This window comes from Pelophylax lessonae (assembly GCF_965119305.1).
Source record: "Pelophylax lessonae genome assembly, chromosome: 5".
NCBI classification, from domain to species: Eukaryota; Metazoa; Chordata; class Amphibia; order Anura; family Ranidae; genus Pelophylax; species Pelophylax lessonae.
In genome coordinates this window covers 480064044-480086266 of record NC_138772.1, presented here as the reverse complement: position 1 = coordinate 480086266, position 22223 = coordinate 480064044, and the positions used below count along the sequence as shown (strand labels likewise).

Here is a 22223-nt window from a genome sequence, read left to right as displayed (position 1 = left end):
GCACTAGAAAATAGAAAAAAGACAGAGTACTTTTATTTAATATCTTAACAACAGTATAACCCAATTAGTTGTAAACCCTAGACATGAAATATGAACAAAGCATACCCTTCTGTAGTGTGTACTTGTCTTAATTAGGAGCCCTAAGTGTCATTTCTGTCTGCTGCTTCCTTCCTCTATCAACATGAATCACTTCTGAGAAAAAAAGGTGACAGAGGAGGGATCTCCAGCACACAACTTGTGATTGATTCGGCTCTGTTCCTATGTGCAATGTGAAGGGGATACATTCCTTCCCTCCAATCACCTCTGAGAGCTCTCCTCACTATACTCTGCAAAATGTAATTACCGATCCCCACCTATTCCTCAAAAGCTCAAACAAGCTTTAAAAATTGTATGGCTGTAGAGAAAAGAATCTTGCAGATAAACAGATACAACTAATGCCCCATACACACGTGCAGATTATCTGCAGACTTTTGTCTGCAGATTTACCTTTTCTATGTAGTGCAAGGGCCTGCCGGATTGCATACAAATTGAAAGTGTTTAGGTTTGACCTCATATTATATGGTTTTGGTAAGTCTGCAGACAAAAGTCTGCAGATAATCTGCACGTGTGTATGGGGCATTACGAAGGAGGATTTGTTTCCTCTCTGTGCCAGTCACTTAACTCAGTATATGTAGCGTGCAACCACTTTAAGATAATTCCAACAAAAAGCCGGAAACTCTGTGCTTCTTCTTAAAAGATCCTTTATTGATGCACAACAGCAAATACAATGTCCATAGATGCTAACGCGTTTCAGCCTCAGCCTTCCTCATAGCATGGGGAAGGCTGAGGCCAAAACACGTTAGAATCTATGGACATTGTATTTGCTGTTGTGCATCAATAAAGGATCTTTTAAGGAGAAGAATGGAGTTGCCGGCTTTTTGTTGGATTTATCTACAGTGGACTGGTTGGCCTGTGCACCGGCACTCTGTCTTTACATAATTTATATGGCGGTAGAGTTTGGGGGAGTCTTGTATATATATATATATATCCACTTTAAGATAAATGCAGCTCTGCACGTGGAGTTGATAGGTTTTCTGAATTGACCAGCACTGCTCTAGAGATGAAGACATAAATGGTCTTTCCTGATATTAGATAGGGTATCTATGAAGTGGCCACTGACTGTATGTTAGGGCATAGTGCACATTATGCCTGTCTCTTCTTACTACAGACCCTGTCTTTTGATGTTAACCTTTAAATTTTTATATACCTAGACTGCTATCTTGACATGTAATGATGACTCATCCGCCAGTGTATTCAGCCATCTGATTTCTTGTCCGCTGTGTTAAGACGCAATTTCTTTTTTGTACTCTACACTTACTAAGGTTAATATGAAATTCTGAAGCTGCGAGCTCTCCAAGAATGTGAAAAGCAAAACATTACTAGAGACTAAGATTATGGCACTTGAATTTGACATAAAGGACTAGCAGGGTGAGCTCAATGAAAGCCGTTAGCTAGAGACTACTGCAATAGATTGTGAAGAGTTAACAGTAGTTGAAGACATTATCTTCCATGTCATCTCCACTAAAGAAGTAACTGACAGCCAAAAATAATATTACAGTACCTCTTCAAATAACCCTAAAGTGGGGTACACACTATAAGAAAATCGGGCGAACGATCGTCCGACTTTCCACAGCAAATCGGGACCGATGAACGAAAATTCACATGAAAATTCTAGTACGACAAAGGCTTTTTTTTTTTTTTTTTATTTATTATCTCTGATCATGCGTAGTCTTTCTTTTCTGATTTTTCTTGTACAAAAATTGTAAGAAAATGGTACACATTAAACAAAATCGTTAGTTTTTTTCCCGTCCCGAGAAAAATTTTGGAGTTTGTCCCTTCGAGAATTTTCGGACGAAAATTCAGAATCGCCTGTCGAAAGTTGTGTACACACTATACCAAAATTGTACGAAAATTCTTTGGACGAAAATGTTCGCCCGATTTTCTTACAGTGTGTACTAGCCTTAAGCATCTTCTCTAGGCTCCTAAATTTCACTAACAATAGATATTATTTACAGTGGGTATGTATAGTCTTTCTGTATTTGCATGAGTTTCTCCCATAATCCAGTCATTGTCAGACTTTCAGTTTAGCCATAAACTGGCTATTACCCAACTGCAAATCTGTTTAAGCCCACATTCACATTGGGCTGATTTGACGTGCGAATTGACATGTCAAATCAGAGCCTATTGCCGGTAATGGCAGTGTCCAAATCAGTGCGACGCCGACTTTGCGGAGCCACACCGATTCCCAAAAGTAGTTTCTGCACTACTTTTGGGTGACTATGGGGGGCAATTTTAATAGACATCTGTGCAGGAACCTACACAGATGTCTGTCAAATTGCCCCCGAAGTTGGACTAAAAATCGTGTGAGTTCAGCTGAACTTGCACAATTTAAAACCCACCCTTAGTGTGAACCTACATTAACGTAGTAGGAAAATACTGTAATGGTCAAAATTTTCAGGAAATACTTTTTTCCCCTGCTGGAGCAAATTGGATCATGTTTTGCTGGGGTTTTTTGCCTTCCTCTGGATCAACTGTATATATAGGATTGTATGATTTTAATTTTGTTAGGATAGAGATATATATATATATATATATATATATATATATATATACACACACACACACACATACATATACAAACGCATAGACACATTTTTTGTAAATATTTTATTATAACTGTTCATGTGATAACACTGAAGAAATGACACTTTGCTACAATGTAAAGTAGTAAGTGTACAGCTTGTATAACAGAGTAAATTTGCTGTCCCCTCAAAATAACTCAACACAGCCATTAATGTCTAAACCACTAGCAACGAAAGTGAGTTCACCCCAAAGTCAAAATGTCCAAATTGGGCCCAAAGTGCCAATATTTTGTGTGGTCACCATTATTTTCCAGCACTGCCTTAACCCTCTTGGGCATGGAGTCACCAGAGCTTCACAGGTTGCCACTGGAGTCCTCTTCCTCTCCTCCATGATGACATCACGGAGCTGGTGGATGTTAGAGACCTTGCACTCCTCCACCTTCTGTTTGAAGATGCCCCACAGATGCTCAATAGGGTTTATGTCTGGAGACATGCTTGGCCAGTCCATCACCTTTACCCTCAGCTTCTTTAGCAAGGCAGTGGTCATCTTGGAGGGGTGTTTGGGGTCGTTATCATATTGGAATACTGCCCTGCAGCCCAGTCTCTGAAGAGAGGGGATTATGCTCTGCTTCAGTATGACATAGTAAATGTTGGCATTCATGGTCCCTCAATGAACTGAACTGTAGCTCCCAAGTGCCGGCAGCACTCATGTAGCCCCAGACCAATACACTCCCATCACCATGCTTGACTGTAGGCAAGACACACTTGTCTTTGTACTCCTCATCTGGTTGCCGCCACACACACTTTGAACCAAATATATTTATCCTGGTCTCATCAGACCACAGGACATGGTTCCAGTAATCCATATCCTTAGTCTGCTTGTCTTCAGCAGACTATTTGTGGGCTTTCTTGTGCATTATCTTTAGAAGAGGCTTCCTTCTGGGATGACATCTGAACCAAATAAATTCTAAGTGGAACCTCTCCTGGAAAACCACTGTATGGCCTTGGCCACTGTGCTGCAGCTCAGTTTCAGGGTCTTTGCAATCTTCTTATAGCCTAGGTCATCTTTATGTAGAGCAACAATCCTTTTTTTCAGATCCTCAGAGAGTTCTTTGCCATAAGTTGTCATGTTGAACTTCCAGTGACCAGTATGAGAGAGTGAGAGCGACAAACACCAAATTTAACACATCTGCTCCCCATTCACACCTGAGACCTTGTAACACTAACGAGTCACAAGACACCGGAGAGGGAAAATGGCTAATTGGGCCCAATTTGGACATTTTCACTTAGGTGTGTACTCACTTTTGTTGCCAGCGGTTTAGACATTAATGGCTGTGTGTTGAGGTATTTTGAGGGGACCGGAAATTTACACTGTCATACAAGCTGTACACTCACTACTTTACATTGTAGCAAAGTGTCATTTCTTCAGTGTTGTCACATTTTGTAAAATATTCATAAAAATGTGAAGGGTGTTCCCACTTTTGTGAGATACTGTATATATAATGGCAAATTAATGGCAGAAATTTTCGTCGCCGGTAGCCCCGTTACAGATTTTTGCTCACTTTCTGCCTGCTGAGACTAATGTCAGCACTATATGAAGAGAGGGTAAATCCCTCTAAGCTAAACTAAAACCTGGAAGGGGTTCTGATACTTTCCCATTTTATGAAAAAATGGTTGGATATACACGTTTAGGTGTCTGTAGGATTATTGGTAGATGGAACATTGTTGCAGGCTCACTATGAATCCATCTGCAATTAAGTCTCATATAAACTCCTATTACAGCAACCCCCAATCCTAGTCACAATAGCAAGATCAACAATAGTAACATTAGGTCCTGTTCATCATTGTGATTTCTCCTGTGTCTGCCTTCAAACTGCAATGTGTGATAATGGAATCCAAATTATTCTCTATGGTGCCCCTTCACACCAATGCAACATGGCGCAGTGTAGAGGGCTGCATTGGGTTTGGGCTCCCGCAGGACCCAACGCAAATCTCGCGGGAGCGGGGGTTTTACCTCTGCTGCGGGCAGGAGTGGGCGGTCACAAAATTTTGCGAGAGACACGCAGGGAACGGTGCGATTTGGTGTACTGTATTTTCCGGCGTATAAGATGACTTTTTATAATAAAAAAGGTACCCTTGGTGTCTTCTACGCCAGTTACAGTAGCTTCAGCTAGTTACAGAACGTCCTTATTAAATATTTTAGCCCACTGGATGTGTATACAGTACCTTCGGCAACTTACAGAACATCCCTGTGCTGTAATACTTTATGTACCGTGCTAAGCCAATCACGGCAAGCGGTGTATTCTATTAATGCATACAAAGCCTGCTCGGATTGGCTGAGGCGGGCTTATAGAACCTTTGCCAATCCGAGCAGGCTTTGTATGCATTAATAGAATACACCCCTTGCCGTGATTGGCTCAGCACGGTACATAGAGTATTACAGCACAGGGACGTTCTGTAAGTAGCTGAAGCTACTGTATCATCGCAGGTGCGGACGGGAGTTGACACAAACATTGTGGGTGCGTGCGGGAGTGGAACACAGACATTGCGGGTGCGGGCAGCCCTGGTCATACATTTAGCAGGTGCGGGTTTAATAAAACAGTCCTGCGCAGGGCTCTAGCGTAGTGCCATTTTTCAAAAGGTGCAAGTGCTCCTTTTGATGTAGCATAGTGCATTTCCGGCCCCATAGACTTCAGTGGAAGCACATGAAAAATGCAGGTACATGTGTTTTTGGTAGAGTTTTGTGCTAAGCAGCCACTTCCTCATACCAAAAAAAACAAAAAAATATGCAAGAAGCATGAAAATGCAAGTAAAAACACACACAAAAAAAAAAAAAAACACATAAAATATGCAGGAGCACTAGTGTAAACCTAGGTAAAGACCTTGTTTGCACTTTCGGTTGGGGGGGGGGGGGGCAGTAAAAACATGCAACAAAGCCATGTTTTTACCAAAGCCAAACCACTTCCCCTTACGCTGCAAAGTCATAGAGTCAGGGCTGTACACATGCTGTGGCAGGAATTATTCCCCCTGTTGTACTCAATTGAAAGGGGCTGAGCTGCAACTACCATGCAACCGTGTGCAATGCAAGCATTTGCGCCACAGGAAAACGACATTTTGGGGGGTTAAAACCGACTTTGAGGAGGCGATCTATATATCGCTGCCTCACCGCCTTTCAAAAGTGATCTGAGCATGAATCTTTCTTCTAAGGAGGGGAAGTCTTTGCCACAAATGTAAATGAGCCCTAAAAGTGATCAGCAGTTTCTTGTTCCATAAATATAAGCCTGAATTTGTGTATCTCTGTACTCACCAAAGAGCAGCTCCAGCACTGTCTTCATATAACAATGAAGTCCGGCATCCAAAGTCCACTCCAGGCAGCTGCAGCGGTCAAAGTATATACATTTTTTGCTGAGACACTTCTCAATGCTCACTTAATTCCTTACGAAGCATGAAACCTAAAGCCTAAACCAGTGTAACTAGCGTAACCAGTGTAACACATGACTGGAAAGAGGACTTGTACCTTTACTAAAGAGGACTTGTACAGCTTTATAAACAAACTGGGCCAATCCGGATGCACATGGATTTAGCTCTCTCTGGCAAAGTGTGCAAAAATATCCACAGGATAGCAGCTTTCCAAGGCCTAGTCCACACAGGCCAGCTGCAGTCTAGAAGTATGAAATCATATCCTAGCCTCCGTTCACACTGCTGCACCCCATAGTAATGCGATTATCAGTGTGATTTGCTTGCGACTTTGATCTGACTTCAATGCGACTTTATAGATAAGAAACATTCCTATGCACCTTTGTTGGAACAGTGTTTTTTTTTCTTAACTCTCACTTCTCCTCCCTGGTCATCCTTGCTCCTCCCTAGTATATTGCATTCACACCTAAGCGTAGTGGAAACACGTGTTCCAACTCAAATTTTTTTTACACATTTTTCACGTGTAAACACGCATCGCACATAGAGAAGCCCTTTCACTTGAATAGGCTGCTCTATGCGCAACAAGCGCCCCAAAGTAGCCCAACAGTTTCATTTGTGGAGTGTCACATGTATTTTCAGTGCGCATTTTTGCGTGCTTGTAGCACATTTTCTCACACATCTGCTAACCGTGATTGGGGTCTCATTAACAATTAGACTGCATTAACATCTGCATGTTTCCAATGCAAATAGTCAAGCTCGGTCGTGCCTTTCGGAAATGCACTGCAAATACTCATTGTTCTTGCGTTGCTATAATGGTAATGCAAGCACAATGCCGATACATGCGACAAAACATGCGTTTTCTGTTAGGGCTGTTATGCTTTCAAAAACACACTGAGGCAAACACAGCCTAAATGGAAACACAGGCGCCGCACATCGCCACGCCTTTTTGAAATGCAGGCAAAGCATGCACCTTCTGTGTGCGCTAGGAAACGCTAGGAAATGCGCAGATGTGAACGCAGCCTAGATGGCAACACAATCGCCATGCACACTACTATGAGATTTATGTGCAGTTGCCACGCAGATGTGAATGCAGCCTAACTGGCAATGCAAGCGGGACGCACATATGCTGCATGTTTTTGAAACTCACAATAAAAGGGCATTTGCTATGCGGATTTGCCACATGTTCAGAAACACGCAGATGTGAACGCAGCCTAAATGGCAATGCAAGTGTCACACGCATTTGCGACACGTTTTTGGAACACACGAGAAAATTGCATTCTTTATGTGAGGGCTGCTGTATGTTCAGCACTGCTCCTGGCGGCTTGTAGTTCTCAATGATCTTTCAGGGCACTGATGAGCGCTCTAGGTAGTTTACTGAGCTTCCTGTCAGTGTATAACTGCCTGCCCGTATCGGAGGAACGGGCACACAGCTACACAGACAGTCTGCAGGATCTGGCATTACACCCATGCTGATCGTGGGTGCAATGCTTTACAGGCTCCCAACTAAAAAAAATGCAGCTGCAAAAAAGAAAGTCATATATACTCACCTGTTGGGCATAGGGCCACTAAAAGCAGGCAGTTGAGTCAAGGTCTTACCTGTCCATCTAAAACATAATATGCAGCCAGATGGGGTTGTACACATGCAGTGTGCGCAATGCTTTGTTTCTTGGCAAAGGCAAATTTAACTCAGCATGTCTAGTTTGCCAGGCGCCTGACAAAATTGCCCATTGAAGACAATGGAACTGCGCCACAACTGCAAGTCAAATGCTTGCCTCTTGATTTTCAGCATGGCAAATACATTCAAAATCCCCCTTCAGCAAAAAACAACTAAAAAAATAATTTAGGAGGTGGCAAGCATGGCCTCCTAAACGCTTGGAAGCAACTGCTACAACACGGTGGATCACTTTTCAGAGAGGTGGTAGAGAATGCCGCTTGGTGTAAATGAGACCAAGTGCTTAGCTGGCTGAAGAATCTCGGATGCGCGGTCTCCTGTATTGTGCTGTGGTTCCTTCTGCTTGCCCCTATGTCACCACTGATATAGATGAGATATGTCATCAGCACATTGGCAAACTTGTTTCGAAGTGCAAGGAACTTCTTTTTTACTGCATGACCACATAGAAAGACAATAGGATTCATTTACTTAACCTGGAGATTGCAAAATCTGGTGCAGCTCTGCATTAACATGAGCATCAGCTTCCAGGTTATTTCTTTTTTTGTCAAAGCTTAATTGAACAAACTGAAGCTAGAAGCTGATTGGCTATCGTGCACAGCTACACCATATTCTGATGCTCCAGTGTCATGGTCTTACCTTCTTGCTGTTCTCCTTCGTTTGACATGTGCTGGCGGCCATCTTGGTTTCTGGGTTTCTTGTAGCCTCCCACTCTGCGGCTCCTCCTTCCCACTGGGAGGAGCTGGATGCCTAGCTCATATATATAGGAGGTCTGTGGCTTCAGTTCCCTGCTTGGTCCTCCTGTGTTCACATGCTTCTAAGACTGCTGCTTCTGGTTCCTGATCCTGGCTTTGTCTGATTACCCTGCTGGTTCCTGATCCTGGCTTCGTCTGACTACCCTGCTGGTTCCTGATCTTGGCTTCGTCTGACTACCCTCCTGGCTCCTGACCTCTGGCTTCGCAAAGACTCTGCTTCGGTTTTGCCATCCGTTTGGACTTTTGCTTTACAGCTTGATTTTCAATAAAGCCTTCTTATTTTCACTTATCTGTTGTTGTACGTCTGGTTCATGGTTCCGCGACATTAGGACCAAGCCATGAATTCTGACGGAACAGGGCCATCCTCGCTACCCACGCTGGTTGCCAGACTTGATCAGCAGGATCACCTGTTGGGTCAGTTCGCCGTGGCGTTGCAAATCCTGCTTGAACGCACGGCTCATTTCGCTCCCGTTGCCGATGGGTCGGTTGTCGCTCCTGGGCCCGCTCCTACTGCCGCTCCGGTTGTTGCGCCAGAGTCTACCCCGACACCTGTTGTTGCGCCTGCGGTGTTTCGGGGTATGTCCGGTTCTGCCCCCCTTCCACAGCGCTTTGGGGGAGAGCCAACTCAGTGCCGAGGTTTCCTTAACCAGGTGGGCATTTATTTCGAGTTGCTGCCACATGCCTTTCCTACTGAGAGATCAAAGGTGGGCTTCTTAATTTCGCTGCTCTCGGACAAGGCCTTGGCCTGGGCCAGCCCTTTATGGGAGAACAACAATCCGGTGGTTGCCGAGTTTTCCGGTTTTGTTGCTTCTCTTCGGAGGGTATTTGATGTGCCGGCTTGTGCTGCCTCTGCTGCGAAGCTCCTTATGTCCATCAGACAGGGTTCACGATCCGTAGCTGAATACGCCATTGAGTTTCGTACCCTGGCAGCAGAGGTGGGCTGGAATAATGAGGCTCTGGTCGCTGCTTTCTCTCATGGTCTCTCGGATGCCTTGAAGGATGAGGTTGCAGCTAAGGACCTACCAGTGGAGCTCGAGTCTCTTATTTCTTTCCTGATTTTGATTGACACCAGACTCAGGGAGAGACCTTCCTTTAAGGAGAGTCTGCGGAGGCCTCCTAACAGATTGGCGCCTACCTTTGCTGTCCCACCCGTGCCTCCCTCTCCTCCCACGCCTCCTGGGGATGACTTGGCTGGGGATGAACCCATGCAGCTGGGCTTTGCTCGCCTGTCCGAGGGGGAGAGGGTACCCCGGAGACGCGAGGGCCGATGCATGTACTGTGGTCTCGGTGGGCATTTTCGGTTGGCATGTCCGAACCGTCCGGGAAACGCTCTCACCTGAGATCCTATCGGGGGCAGATCTTGGGTGGAGTCTCCTCGTCCCCGGTTTCCCGTGTTGACAAACCACTGATCACTGTTGTCCTCTCCTGGGTCGGGGGCTCAGTGACGACCCAGGCGTTGGTGGACTCTGGTGCTGGTGGTTTGTTCATTGATAGTGTGTTCGCTGCCGCCAATTCCATTCCTCTGCAGGCCCGAGGTTCTCCACTGGCTCTTGAGGCGATAGACGGCAGACCCCTTCTGCCGCCACACGTGACTCATGAGACCCTTCCAGTGGGGATAGCCATTGGTGACGTTCACAGAGAGTCGGTCTGCTTCCAGGTTATTTCATCTCCACACTACTCGGTGGTCTTGGGGTACCCCTGGCTCCAGAAGCATAATCCGACTTTCGATTGGAGATCGGCCGAGATCCTCTCGTGGTGGTGTGTGGTTATGAATAAGCGATTTTTATCGTGAAACGCGTCAACCCGACACGTCTGTTCGTGTATTGCACTGTCTGTCTGCTGTCTGTTGGATTTATGGAGAATAAAGGAGTCCTAAGGATTTTTATTTAACATCTCTGAGTGCGGTCTCTCTCTTTTTGGATGTCTACTTGCTTGGATGGCGGATCTGACCTGCACCGAGTGCTGAACTTGCACCTGAGCGGCTTTCTTCCTTGTTTTTGCTTCCATCCTCTCGCGGTCACCACAGTGTGGGGCTAGTTGCATCCATGGGCCTGTCAAGTTGCTGTGTACTTCCTCGGACTCTCTGTTGCCTCCTGAATACGAGGAGTACCGGGATGTATTTGATAAGGTGCGCGCGGTTGCCCTACCTCCGCACCGCCCATACCATTGTGCCATCGAGTTACAACCTGGTGCCGTTCCTCCTCGTGGCAAGGTCTATCCACTGTCGGTAGCGGAGAATGAGGCCATGGAGGAGTACGTGAAGGAGGCGCTTTCACGCGGACACATTCGCAAATCCTCGTCCCCGGCAGGGGCTGGATTTTTCTTTGTGAAAAAGAAGGGCGGTGAGTTGAGGTCTTGCATCGATTACAGGGGTCTCAATCGCATCACGATCAAGAACGCTTACCCGATACCCTTGATTTCCGAGCTGTTCGATCGCCTTAAAGGGGCCACGGTCTTTACCAAACTCGACCTGAGGGCGGCATATAACCTCGTAAGGATCAAGGCGGGCGATGAGTGGAAGACCGCGTTTAACACCAGGACCGGTCATTATGAATCCTTGGTTATGCCGTTTGGGTTGTGCAATGCGCCCGCAGTCTTTCAGGAATTCATCAACGATGTTTTCCGTGACCTGTTGCAGCAGTGTGTGGTGGTCTATTTGGATGACATCTTGGTATATTCTGAATCCATGGAGACCCACATTCTGGATGTCAGACGAGTGTTGCAACAGTTACGAGAGAACAAGCTGTTCGGTAAGCTTGAGAAATGCGAATTTCACCGATCCCAGGTAACCTTCTTAGGTTACATCATTTCCGCTGAGGGGTTCTCCATGGATCCTGAGAAGTTTTCGGCTGTCTTACAGTGGCCCCAGCCCAGTGTTCTTCGCTCCCTGCAGCGCTTTTTGGGCTTCGCCAATTATTATCGGAAGTTCATCAGGGACTTTTCCATGCTAGCCAAGCCTCTCACGGATCTGACCAGGAAGGGCAGTAATTCTCGGATGGCCTCGAGCGGCCAGACCTGGGCTTTTGAGGCTCTAAAGTCCGCCTTTGTGTCGGCTCCGATTCTGTCGCATCCCAACCCTGGGTTGCCCTTTGTCCTCGAGGTGGACGCGTCTGAGACGGGAGTAGGCGCCCTTCTGTCTCAGCGTAGAACACCAGAGGGTCCTCTGCTTCCTTGTGGGTTTTACTCCCGGAAACTGTCTTCCGCGGAGTGCAACTATCAGATTGGTGACAGGGAGTTATTGGCCATCGTGCAGGCCCTTAAAGAATGGAGGCACTTGCTCGAGGGTTCGGTGGTTCCGGTCCTCATCCTGACGGACCACAAGAATCTGACCTACCTTTCTGAGGCCAAGAGATTGACACCACGTCAGGCCAGATGGGCTCTGTTCTTGTCACGTTTTAATTACGTGGTCTCCTACCTACCCGGTTCCAAGAACATCAGGGCGGATGCCTTATCACGGCAGTACTCCGACCTGTCCAGGGAGGAGTCGATTCCGACTTCGGTCATACCTCCGAATCAGATCCTGGCCGCTATTCGCACCAGCCTGACCTCTCCCCTGGGTGAGCAGATTTTGGCGGCTCAATCTGGTGCTCCCTCTGGGAGACCCAACGGCAGATGTTTTGTGCCTGAGGAGTTGCGCACTCGGTTGTTGCGAACCTACCATAACTCCAAGACCGCGGGGCATCCTGGAAAGAATCAGCTGTCCTGGGCTGTTTCACGTCTGTTCTGGTGGCCTTCCCTACATTCCGACATCGCCGCATATGTAGCGGCATGCTCCGTTTGTGCCCAGAGTAAGTCCCCTCGGCACCTTCCGTTGGGCCTTCTGCAACCCATAACCACCGGGGAGAGCCCATGGTCACACCTGGGGATGGATTTCATTGTGGACCTCCCTGCATCCCGAGGCCATACGGTCATTCTCATGATTGTGGATCGGTTTTCCAAAATGTGCCACTGTGTTCCTCTCAAGAAGTTACCCTCTGCACAGGAGTTGGCCACGATTTTTGCCAGGGAGGTTTTCCGGTTGCACGGTTTGCCCAAGGAGATTGTGTCGGATCGGGGGAGTCAGTTTGTGTCCAGGTTCTGGCGCGCCTTTTGCTCCCAGTTGGGGATTCATCTCTCCTTCTCCTCGGCCTACCACCCTCAGTCCAATGGGGCCGCAGAACGATCCAATCAGGCCTTGGAGCAATTCCTTCGTTGCTATGTCTCCGATCACCAAGACAATTGGGTTGACCTCCTGCCTTGGGCTGAGTTTGCCAGGAACACGGCGGTGAACTCTTCCTCTGGGACGTGTCCCTTCATGGCCAATTATGGGTTCCAACCTGCCGTGTTACCGGAGGTATTCTCTCCCCAGGATATTCCGGCTGTGGAGGATCACCTTTCCGTCCTACGTGCTTCTTGGGTACAGATCCAGAAGTCCCTTGAGGTCTCTGCGCAGCGCCAGAGACTCCAGGCTGATCGCAGACGAGCGCCTGCTCCTTCCTACCAGGCCGGAGACCGTGTATGGTTGTCCACCCGCAACCTCAACCTTCGAGTGCCCACTCCCAAGCTGGCGCCTCGCTTTGTTGGTCCCTTCCGAGTGCTTCGCAGGGTAAACCCGGTAGCCTATGCCCTTGCGCTTCCTCCTGGCATGCGGATCTCCAACGTGTTTCATGTCTCCCTGTTGAAGCCACTGGTGTGTAATCGTTTCACTTCCTCGGTTCCTCGGCCTCGTCCGGTCCAAGTGGGCAATCGTGAGGAGTATGAGGTGAGCAATATCCTGGACTCACGCCTGGTCCGCGGTCGGGTGCAGTTTTTGGTTCATTGGCGTGGTTATGGTCCAGAGGAGCATTCCTGGGTTCCCTCCGCAGATGTCCATGCTCCTGCCTTGCTCCGTGCCTTCCACGCACGCTTCCCTCAGAAACCGTTCTTTACTCCGCGGAGGAGGGGCCCTTGAGGGGGAGGTACTGTCATGGTCTTACCTTCTTGCTGTTCTCCTTCGTTTGACATGTGCTGGCGGCCATCTTGGTTTCTGGATTTCTTGTAGCCTCCCACTCTGCGGCTCCTCCTTCCCACTGGGAGGAGCTGGATGCCTAGCTCATATATATAGGAGGTCTGTGGCTTCAGTTCCCTGCTTGGTCCTCCTGTGTTCACATGCTTCTAAGACTGCTGCTGCTTCTGGTTCCTGATCCTGGCTTCGTCTGATTACCCTGCTGGTTCCTGATCCTGGCTTCGTCTGACTACCCTGCTGGTTCCTGATCCTGGCTTCGTCTGACTACCCTCCTGGCTCCTGACCTCTGGCTTCGCAAAGACTCTGCTTCGGTTTTGCCATCCGTTTGGACTTTTGCTTTACAGCTTGATTTTCAATAAAGCCTTCTTATTTTCACTTATCTGTTGTTGTACGTCTGGTTCATGGTTCCGCGACATCCAGTTCTAGTAAATCTTCCCCAATGTTTTAGAACCCTGCATGGACCCTTCATCAGGCATGTGATCGTGCCTGAATGGAGTTTACTCCATACCTACAGTGCCTTGAAAAAGTATTCATACCCCTTGAAATTTTTCACATTTTGTCATGTTACAACCAAAAACGTAAAGTGGCACATAATTGTGAAGTGGAAGGAAAATGATAAATGGTTTTCAAAATGTTTTTATAAAGTTCTGAAAAGTGTGATGTGCATTTATATTCAGCCCCCCTTTACTCTGACACCCCTAACTAAAATCTAGTGGAACCAACTGCCTTCAGAAGTCACCTAATTCGTAAATAGAGTCCACCTGTGTGTAATCTAATCTCAGTATAAATACAGCTGTTCTGTGAAGCCCTCAGAGGTTTGTTAGAGAACTTTAGTAAACAAACAACATCATGAAGGCAAAGGAACACAGCAGACTGGTCAGGGATAAAGTTGTGGAGAAGTTTAAAGCAGGGTTAGGTTATAAAAAAATATCCCAAGCTTTGAACATCTTAAGGTGCACTGTTCAATCCATCATCCGAAAATGGAAAAGAGTATGGCACAACTGCAAACCTAACGAGATATGGCCGTCCACCTAAACTGACAGGCTGGGCAAGGACAGCATTAATTGGAGAAGCAGCCAAGAGGCCCATGGTAACTCTGGAGGAGCTACAGAGATCCACAACTGAGGTGGGAGAATCTGTCCACAGGGCAACTATTAGTCGTGCCACAAATATGGCCTTTATGGAAGAGTGTCAAGAAGAAAACCATTGTTGAAAGAAAGCCATAAAGAGTCCCATTTGTAGTTTGCGAGAAGCCATGTGGCGGACACAGCAAACATGTGGAAGAAGGTCCTCTGGTCAGATGAGACCAAAATTTAACTTTTTGGCCTAAAAGCAAAATGCTATGTGTGCTGGAAAACTAACAGTTCACATCACCCTGAACACACCATCCCAATCTTGAAACATGGTGGTGGCAGCATCATGTTGTGGGGATGCTTTTCTTCAGCAGGGACAGGGAAGCCGGTCAGAGTTGATGGGAAGGTGGATGGAGCCAAATACAGAGCAACATTAGAAGAAAACCTGTTAGAGTCTATAAAAGACTTCAGACTGGGCAGAGGTTCACCTTCCAGCAGGACGACGACCATGAACATACAGCCAGAGCTACAATGGAATGGTTTAGAGCGGCCGTCATTAAATGGCGGCCCGCGGTCCAGGAGCGGCCCGCACGATGCTTCCGCCCGGACCCGTCAGGCCGCCACTGTAAATAGTCATTGGTTTGCTGGGACCGCGAGTGTCCCAGCAATCAGTGACATCCCGTGTGTGCGCCCCGCCCCCTGCTTCGTTCTTCGCCTCCCTGCCAGTCGGCCGCGAGTTGGGGCGTGACGTCACGTGCGCACCCCGCCCCCCTGCTCCTAACTGCGGCTCCTGACTCACACTCAGCCTAGCTGCAAGCTGGGGTGTGACATCACATGCACACCCGCCCCGCCCCCTGATGTTCGCGGCTCCTGGCTCTGACATTTTCTGCTCCCAAAGGTATGTGGGGCACATTTTTTTAGGGGGTTGTTTATTTTTATAAAATGCAGACTGATGGGCATATTTTGTTAAGGGGCACACAGATGGGCACATTTGTGCCCATTAGAGTACCCCATAAAATAAAATATGCCCATTAGAGTGCCCCATAACATAAAATGTGCCCATCAGCTTGCACCTTATTTTATGTTGTTAAGGGTCATGCTGATGGGCAAATTTTATGTTATGGGCACTCTAATGGGCATATTTTATGTTAAGGGGAACTCTAATGGGCATATTTAATGTTAAGAGCAACGCTGATGGACACGTTTTTGTTTTGCCCATAAGCGTGCCCCTTAACATAAAATGTGCCCATCAGAGTGCCCCCTAACATAAAATGTGCCCATCAGCATGCCCCTTATTTTATGTTAAGGGTCACGCTGATGGGCAAATTTTATGCTAAGGGTCACTCTGATGGGCATAATTAATGCTAAGGGTTATGCTGATGGGCAAATTTTCACGCTAAGGGTCACGCTAATGGGCACATTTTATGTTAAGGGGCACTCTGATGGGCACATTTTATGTTAGGGGGCACGCTGTTGGGCACATTTTATGTTAGGGGGCACGCTGTTGGGCACATTTTATGTTAGGGGGCACGCTGTTGGGCACATTTTATGTTAGGGGGCACGCTGATGGGCACATTTTATGTTAGGGGGCACGCCGATGGGCACATTTTAGGTTAGGGGGCACGCCAATGGGCACATTTTATGTTAGGGGGCACGCCGATGGGCACATTTTATGTTAGAGGGCACGCTGATGGGCACATTTTATGTTAGGGGGCACGCTGATGGGCACATTTTATGTTAAGGGTCACGCTGATGGACACATTTTATGTTAAGGGGCACTCAAATGGGCATATTTTATGTTAAGAGCAATGCTGATGGACACGTTTTGTTTTGCCCATCTTTCTGAGTCATAGCACAGACTTCAGATTCGGCCCTCGGCCCAAAGAAAATTTTAGCAACCGGACCTCCTTGAATTTTAATTCATTACCCCTGGTTTAGAGCAAAGCATATTCATGTGTTAGAATTGCCCAGCCAAAGTCCAGACCTAAATCCAATTGAGAATCTGTGGCAAGACTTGAAAATTGCTGTTCACAGACGCTCTCCATCCAATCTGACAGAGCTTGAGCTAGAAGAATTTACAAAAATGTCAATCCGGTAGAGACGTACCCAAAAATACCCAATTGTTCCTTCCACTTCACAACTATATGCCACTTTGTGTTGGTCTATCACTTTTATTCCCAATAAAATACATTTAAGTTTTTTTGTTGTAACATGACAAAATGTGAAAAGTTTCAAGGGGTATGAATACTTTTTCAAAGCACTGTATAATGATATAAGGGCCAGGAGATTGGATGCCTTTTGTTCTTTGTAATCTATATGGCATACATATGTCACCCGAATGTAAATAAAGCAAATAAATAATTATGCAGTTACAGTACACACAGATGAAAGAGCTGGACCTTTGCCCAGTCTTGGAAGCAGCTCTCTACTCTGAGCTGTCAGAGTGGTCATAAAGGCTGAGACAAGCCAACTATATCCAGATTTAGAAATTTGAGAGAGTCTGCATATTTTATTTTATTTTTTCGTCTCTACTGTATACTGGATAGCGCAGCTGTACTACAAAAAGCAGACTTTGCTGTTGAAGAATTCAACAGTGGTTTGATAAGGAACTTCTATTATATAAAGAGGCCTAGCTTGCAGGCTCACTTCATCCACTGAGTTCAAATGCAGCATCTAGCACTTCCTTGAATGTTGACACTAAGGCTAGGTTCACCCTTATGCAGGTTGCAGTTATGCATTTTCCCAGTGCGTTTTGCGTTTCTTGACACACATTTTTTACGCAATTTTAATGCAGTTTTGATGCGCTTTTGTGTAACCTGTTGCCGGCAAAATAGTCCCGGACCATTTCCAAAAAACGCAGCAGTTGAAAATGCACAGATGTGAACATGACCCATAGGAAATCATGTTAAATGGACTGTAGTGTGTTTCTGCAAAACTGGAAACACACTGAAAAATGCATAGGTGTGAACTAGGCCTAAATTGTGGACATAATTCCATTGATACAGTTTACTATATATCTTTGCACTATTGATGTGTTTGGCACAGGATCTTTTCTGCACATTTCATCCGTGCCATTGTAATTTCCAATAATATCACCACCAATGGCTGTTGCTGCCCATTAATGGACAATTAATGGAAGTCCAGCCATTTCTATTCATTACTAGTCCAACATATGAGAGTTTGCAGTGTTTTCTACAGCCTTATTCAGGTCTTCTTTTCAATTGTTTTATACGGTATACAGTGATCCTGCACACAGGTCTTTTTATTGTGCTCAGTTGAACGAATTCTTCAAATGTGAATTTTTTTAATTAAATAAGTTATTTGGGGGAATTTACTGCACTGTTGGGGCTCTGCAGAATACTTTTTGATTGAGTGGTTTCACATATTTGTATTATTAAAAGTGATGTTTTATTGCAGGGGTGTCTAACCTGCGGCCCAAGACTGCTTTGAATGTAGCCCAACAACAAAATTGTATTTACTTAAAGTGATTGTAAAGTCTTTTTTTTTTTTTTAAGAACAAACATGTTATACTTACTTCCTCTGTGTAGTGGATTTGCACAGGGCAGCCCGGATCCTCCTCTTCTCTGGTCCCTCTTCACTGTTCCTAGCCCCTCCCTCCTGTCGAGTGCCCCCCACAGCAAGCAGCTTGCTATGGGAGCATCCGAGCCGAGCAGCAGCTCCGCGCTTCCATTCAGACATGGAGCTGCAGTTTGGCACCACCCCCTCTCCTGATTGGCTAACTGACGTTGATTGACAGTTGTGGGAGCCAATGGCGCGGCAGCTGTGTCTCAGCCAATCAGGAGGGAGAGTCACGGATGGCCGAGGGACTCATGGACATTGCTGGACAGAGATGGGGCTCAGGTATTAGGGGGTGCTGGGGAGGCTGCTACAAATAGAAAGCTTTTCATCTTAATGCATAGAATGCATTAGGATCAAAAAAACTTCTGCCTTTAAAACTCCTTTTTTGGGGGGAATTTTTTTGTAAAATTGTATTTACACTGTGGGCGAAAAAAACAAAATTTGACAGGGTCTCAGTTTTTTCTTTGCAAAGAAAAAAATTCCCACTCTTCACAATCATGCCTCATTCATTTCAACAGTTTTTGGCAGCACCTATATTTGTGAGCAACTATTTTCAAGGATGAAGCACACGAAGGGCAAAATAAAGCCTGGTACACACGATGAGAATATCAGATACTGTTGTGGAAATTTTATTAGGCCCCTTTCACACAGGCGGACCGTTCAGATCCGCCTGTCCGCTTTTTTGGCGGATCTGAACGGTCCCCCCATGTATTCCTATGGGGCATCGGATGTCAGCGGAGACATGTCCGCTGACATCCGACCCGATCCGTCAAATCTGGACGTATGGAAACCCTATTTTCCATCCGTCCAGCGGATCGGATCGGATGGAATCGGGTGAGAACGGACTGACGGTCCGTTGACATCCGATTTCCCCCATAGAGATGCATGGGGAACTGTCAGCTGTGTCTCCGCACACAGCGCGGAAACACAGCTGTCCTCCTGCTGCTCAGCGGGGGATCGGCGGCTCGATCCCCCGCTGAGAAAAACGGACTCCGTCCAACGGACGGAGTGTGCGAAAGGAGCCTTAGGATTAGTGTGGACATTTTTCAGGATGTGTTTTATTTAGATTGTCATTATGGCTCCTGTTGTCGGTTTACTTGCAATATACTCATTAGAGAGTGTAACGGCGAACCGGCATTAAGAAAAGACTACTGGCACTGAAAACCTTCCCTTAAATGTGTAGATGCATTCGCTCTACATAGACATTTCCGCCGGTGAACAGGTCTCTTTGCCAGTATAGATCTATGTGCATTGTGGTGCAGAGTCAATATCGTTTTGATATTTATCTGCCTCTATGAAGGGATACACGCTCATGTCTTTCTACTATGCCTGATCACCATAGTGGAAACCGCATGGCTCTTTCCCTCCAGATAGCCTCACATCTATGGGAACAATGGTATAATCTTATTGGGCATTGTTCTCTGAAGTTTTGCTGAATGGGATTCATGCCAGTAGTAATGGTGGAAATACATACGTGAGTTTGATCAGAGCAGCGTTCACGGTTCTACACGTTGGTTTCATTGTGTAGTTTTAGGCGGGAAGCCATGCACTCTATTCTGCTCATTGTACCCCCCTTTCTATTGTACATTTGAATGTATACAAGTGTGTCATTGGCTGAGCCTATGTAAGTAACTTGTGTCATGTGATTGTACATTTGAAACTGATTGGCTGATGTAATATAGTCATCACTTCCTGCTTTGTCCCTTTTGTTGTTGTATAAATAAACAGAGCTCCCTGTCTTGGACAGGACATTTCTATAGAACACCCAAGGTGATAACAGCCTTTGTCTGTATTCCTGGGGATTGCAGACAGCTCTCGATTGCCTTATACAAAAGAGCTGAGAACTGTGCTTTTTAGTACGGGATTGATTGCGCTTGGCATATATTATTATTCCTAAAGTACACTTATTAGCGCAACTGAGTTATTTCTGTATCAAACGTATAATAATTTCAAAAACGATACAAAAATTCTTGTAAGGGCTCTTTCACACGGCTGCACCGTGTGAAAGCTCCCCTGCGGGACTTTTTTTTTTTTTTTCACGGAGCGGATGACATTTGTGTCATCCGCTCCGTATGTCCGCATATCATCCCATCCGTTTGCGGATGATATGCGGACATAATGTAAGTCTATGGACATTGCGGATGTCAGCGGATGACACCGCTGACATCCGATTTTCCTTCCTTTCCGTTTTTTACACGGAGGAAAAATAGGGTTCTGTTCCATTCCAAAAAACGGAACAGAACTGAAAGGAGGAAAATCGGATGTCAGCGGATGGTATTCCGCTGACATTCGCAATGCCATAGACTTACATTATGTCCGTAAATCATCCGCAAAAAAATAGGATGATTTGCGGACACACGGAGCGGCCGTGTGAAAGAGCCCTAAGACAGAATGCAACTTCCCGTGATAATGTAATGTATTCCTTTATTTTTGAGCATGTGCTGTCTAGGTCACTTGATTTTTTATGGACAAATACTATACTGTACTGATTAAACGAAAATTGTTCATTCAGTTATCATACGAGAAAAACTTTCGTCCTTGTCCCTTCACATGATATCGGATGAACTTTCGTGATCGGCTCTCGAAAGCTGTGTAATAATGAACGGACTATCGGACGATCCCTCCGAAAGCAGTATTTTTCATCTGATTTTCTCATCATGTGTGCTAGGCAGTAGAACCAAAATATCTGATGAGCACCTTGAGGATTCATTGTTACTACTACATCCATTGAACCAGATATTGATGTGTAAGTTTATCAAAAACAGTGTCAAATCTCGCACTAGTTTTATGTTTTCCTCTTTTAGAATGAACAAAAAAAAAAATTACAAAAAAATGAAGTTTAATAACTTAGATGGGTTCATTATATCACTGATCATTACCTTGTGATCTGCCCAACTCTCCTTATTGTTGGTGTATTTTATGTGTGGCCCAAGACAATTCCTCTTCTTCCAATGTTGCCCAGGAAGGTCAAAAGGTTGGTCACCCCTGTTTTATTGTATGATATTGTGTTTAAGTGCTCATATTTTATTCACATACTAACCTAGAAACATAGAAAAATGACAGCAGAAAAAGACAGAGTAGTCCATTGACTCTGCCCATATTTTTTTGCTTTTTTGCATTAACTTTATTTACCAAGTATAGATCTATGTTTGTCCCAAGCATGTTTGAAGCCATTTACTGTTGACTGTCTCACTACCTCTGCTGGTAGTTTAATCCAGGCATCAACTACCCTTTCAGTAAAACAATACTTTCTAAGATTAGTTTTGAACTTTCCTCCATTTACCTTGAGGTCATGTCCCCGTCTTCTTGATTTTGGTTTCATATTGAAAAAACTGTTTGTTTTATATATATCCCCTAAGGTTTTCACCATTTTTGTTACCAGTCTCTGAACTCGTTCTATTTTATCAATATCTTTCTATAAGTGAGGTTTCCAGAACTGGACACAGTATTCTAAATGAGGTCTTACTGAAGATCTAAATAGGGGAATCAGAACCTATTTATTCCTGCTGTTGATCCCTCTAGTCATGCATCCTAGAATTCTATTCGCGTTCCGCACTGCCTGCTCACACTGTTTGCTCATTTTGCAATCATATTAAATAAGTACCCACAAATCTTTTTCCTCTGTAGTGCTGGCCAACACTGTACCCCCAATGTTGTACTTTCTCATTGGATTATTTTTCCCTTGGTGCATTATTTTACATTTAGAAACATTTAGAAACATTAAACTGCAGTCTCCACTGTTGTATTAGTTTCTTTCCAAATGAGTACAGTAATTAATAGAATAAACATTTTTTTTTCTCTTAGTGATTCCAAAATACTGCATATGAATACTATGTAACTGTCTATCTAGCCAGCAGATGGAACATTAGGCTTTTTAGTACATGTTTTTATGAATGTCTTTTGCTGTAAAATATGTTTACAGAGCTCAACAGCTAAAGTTGAATTTTGTGACTTATTGCTTACTGGACAGCTCTTTTCAAGTATTTATTAGTAGACAGCTCCCACTGTTTTTAAAAATGTATATTACAGTGGGGATTGAAAGTTTGGGCACACCAGGTACAAATTTCTATTAATGTGCATAAAGAAGCCAAGGAAAGATGGAAAAATCTCCAAAAGGCATCAAAT

The 22223-nt window shown here is 45.4% G+C and overlaps 1 protein-coding gene across 4 annotated transcripts in view; it reads right to left on the bottom strand.

The window, feature by feature from the left end:
* The window catches only part of CPQ (carboxypeptidase Q), a 740357-nt gene that overhangs the window by 699894 nt on the left and 18240 nt on the right, over positions 1 to 22223 (bottom strand). Inside the window, exon 1 of one of the 4 annotated variants that reach the window (XM_082258859.1) lies at positions 5929 to 5952. The exons of the other annotated variants lie outside the window; for them this stretch is intronic. The gene's annotated coding sequence lies outside the window, so the exon portion shown is untranslated. Of the gene's footprint in view, positions 1 to 5928; positions 5953 to 22223 lie in introns of those variants that run through there. 4 annotated transcript variants of the gene reach the window in all.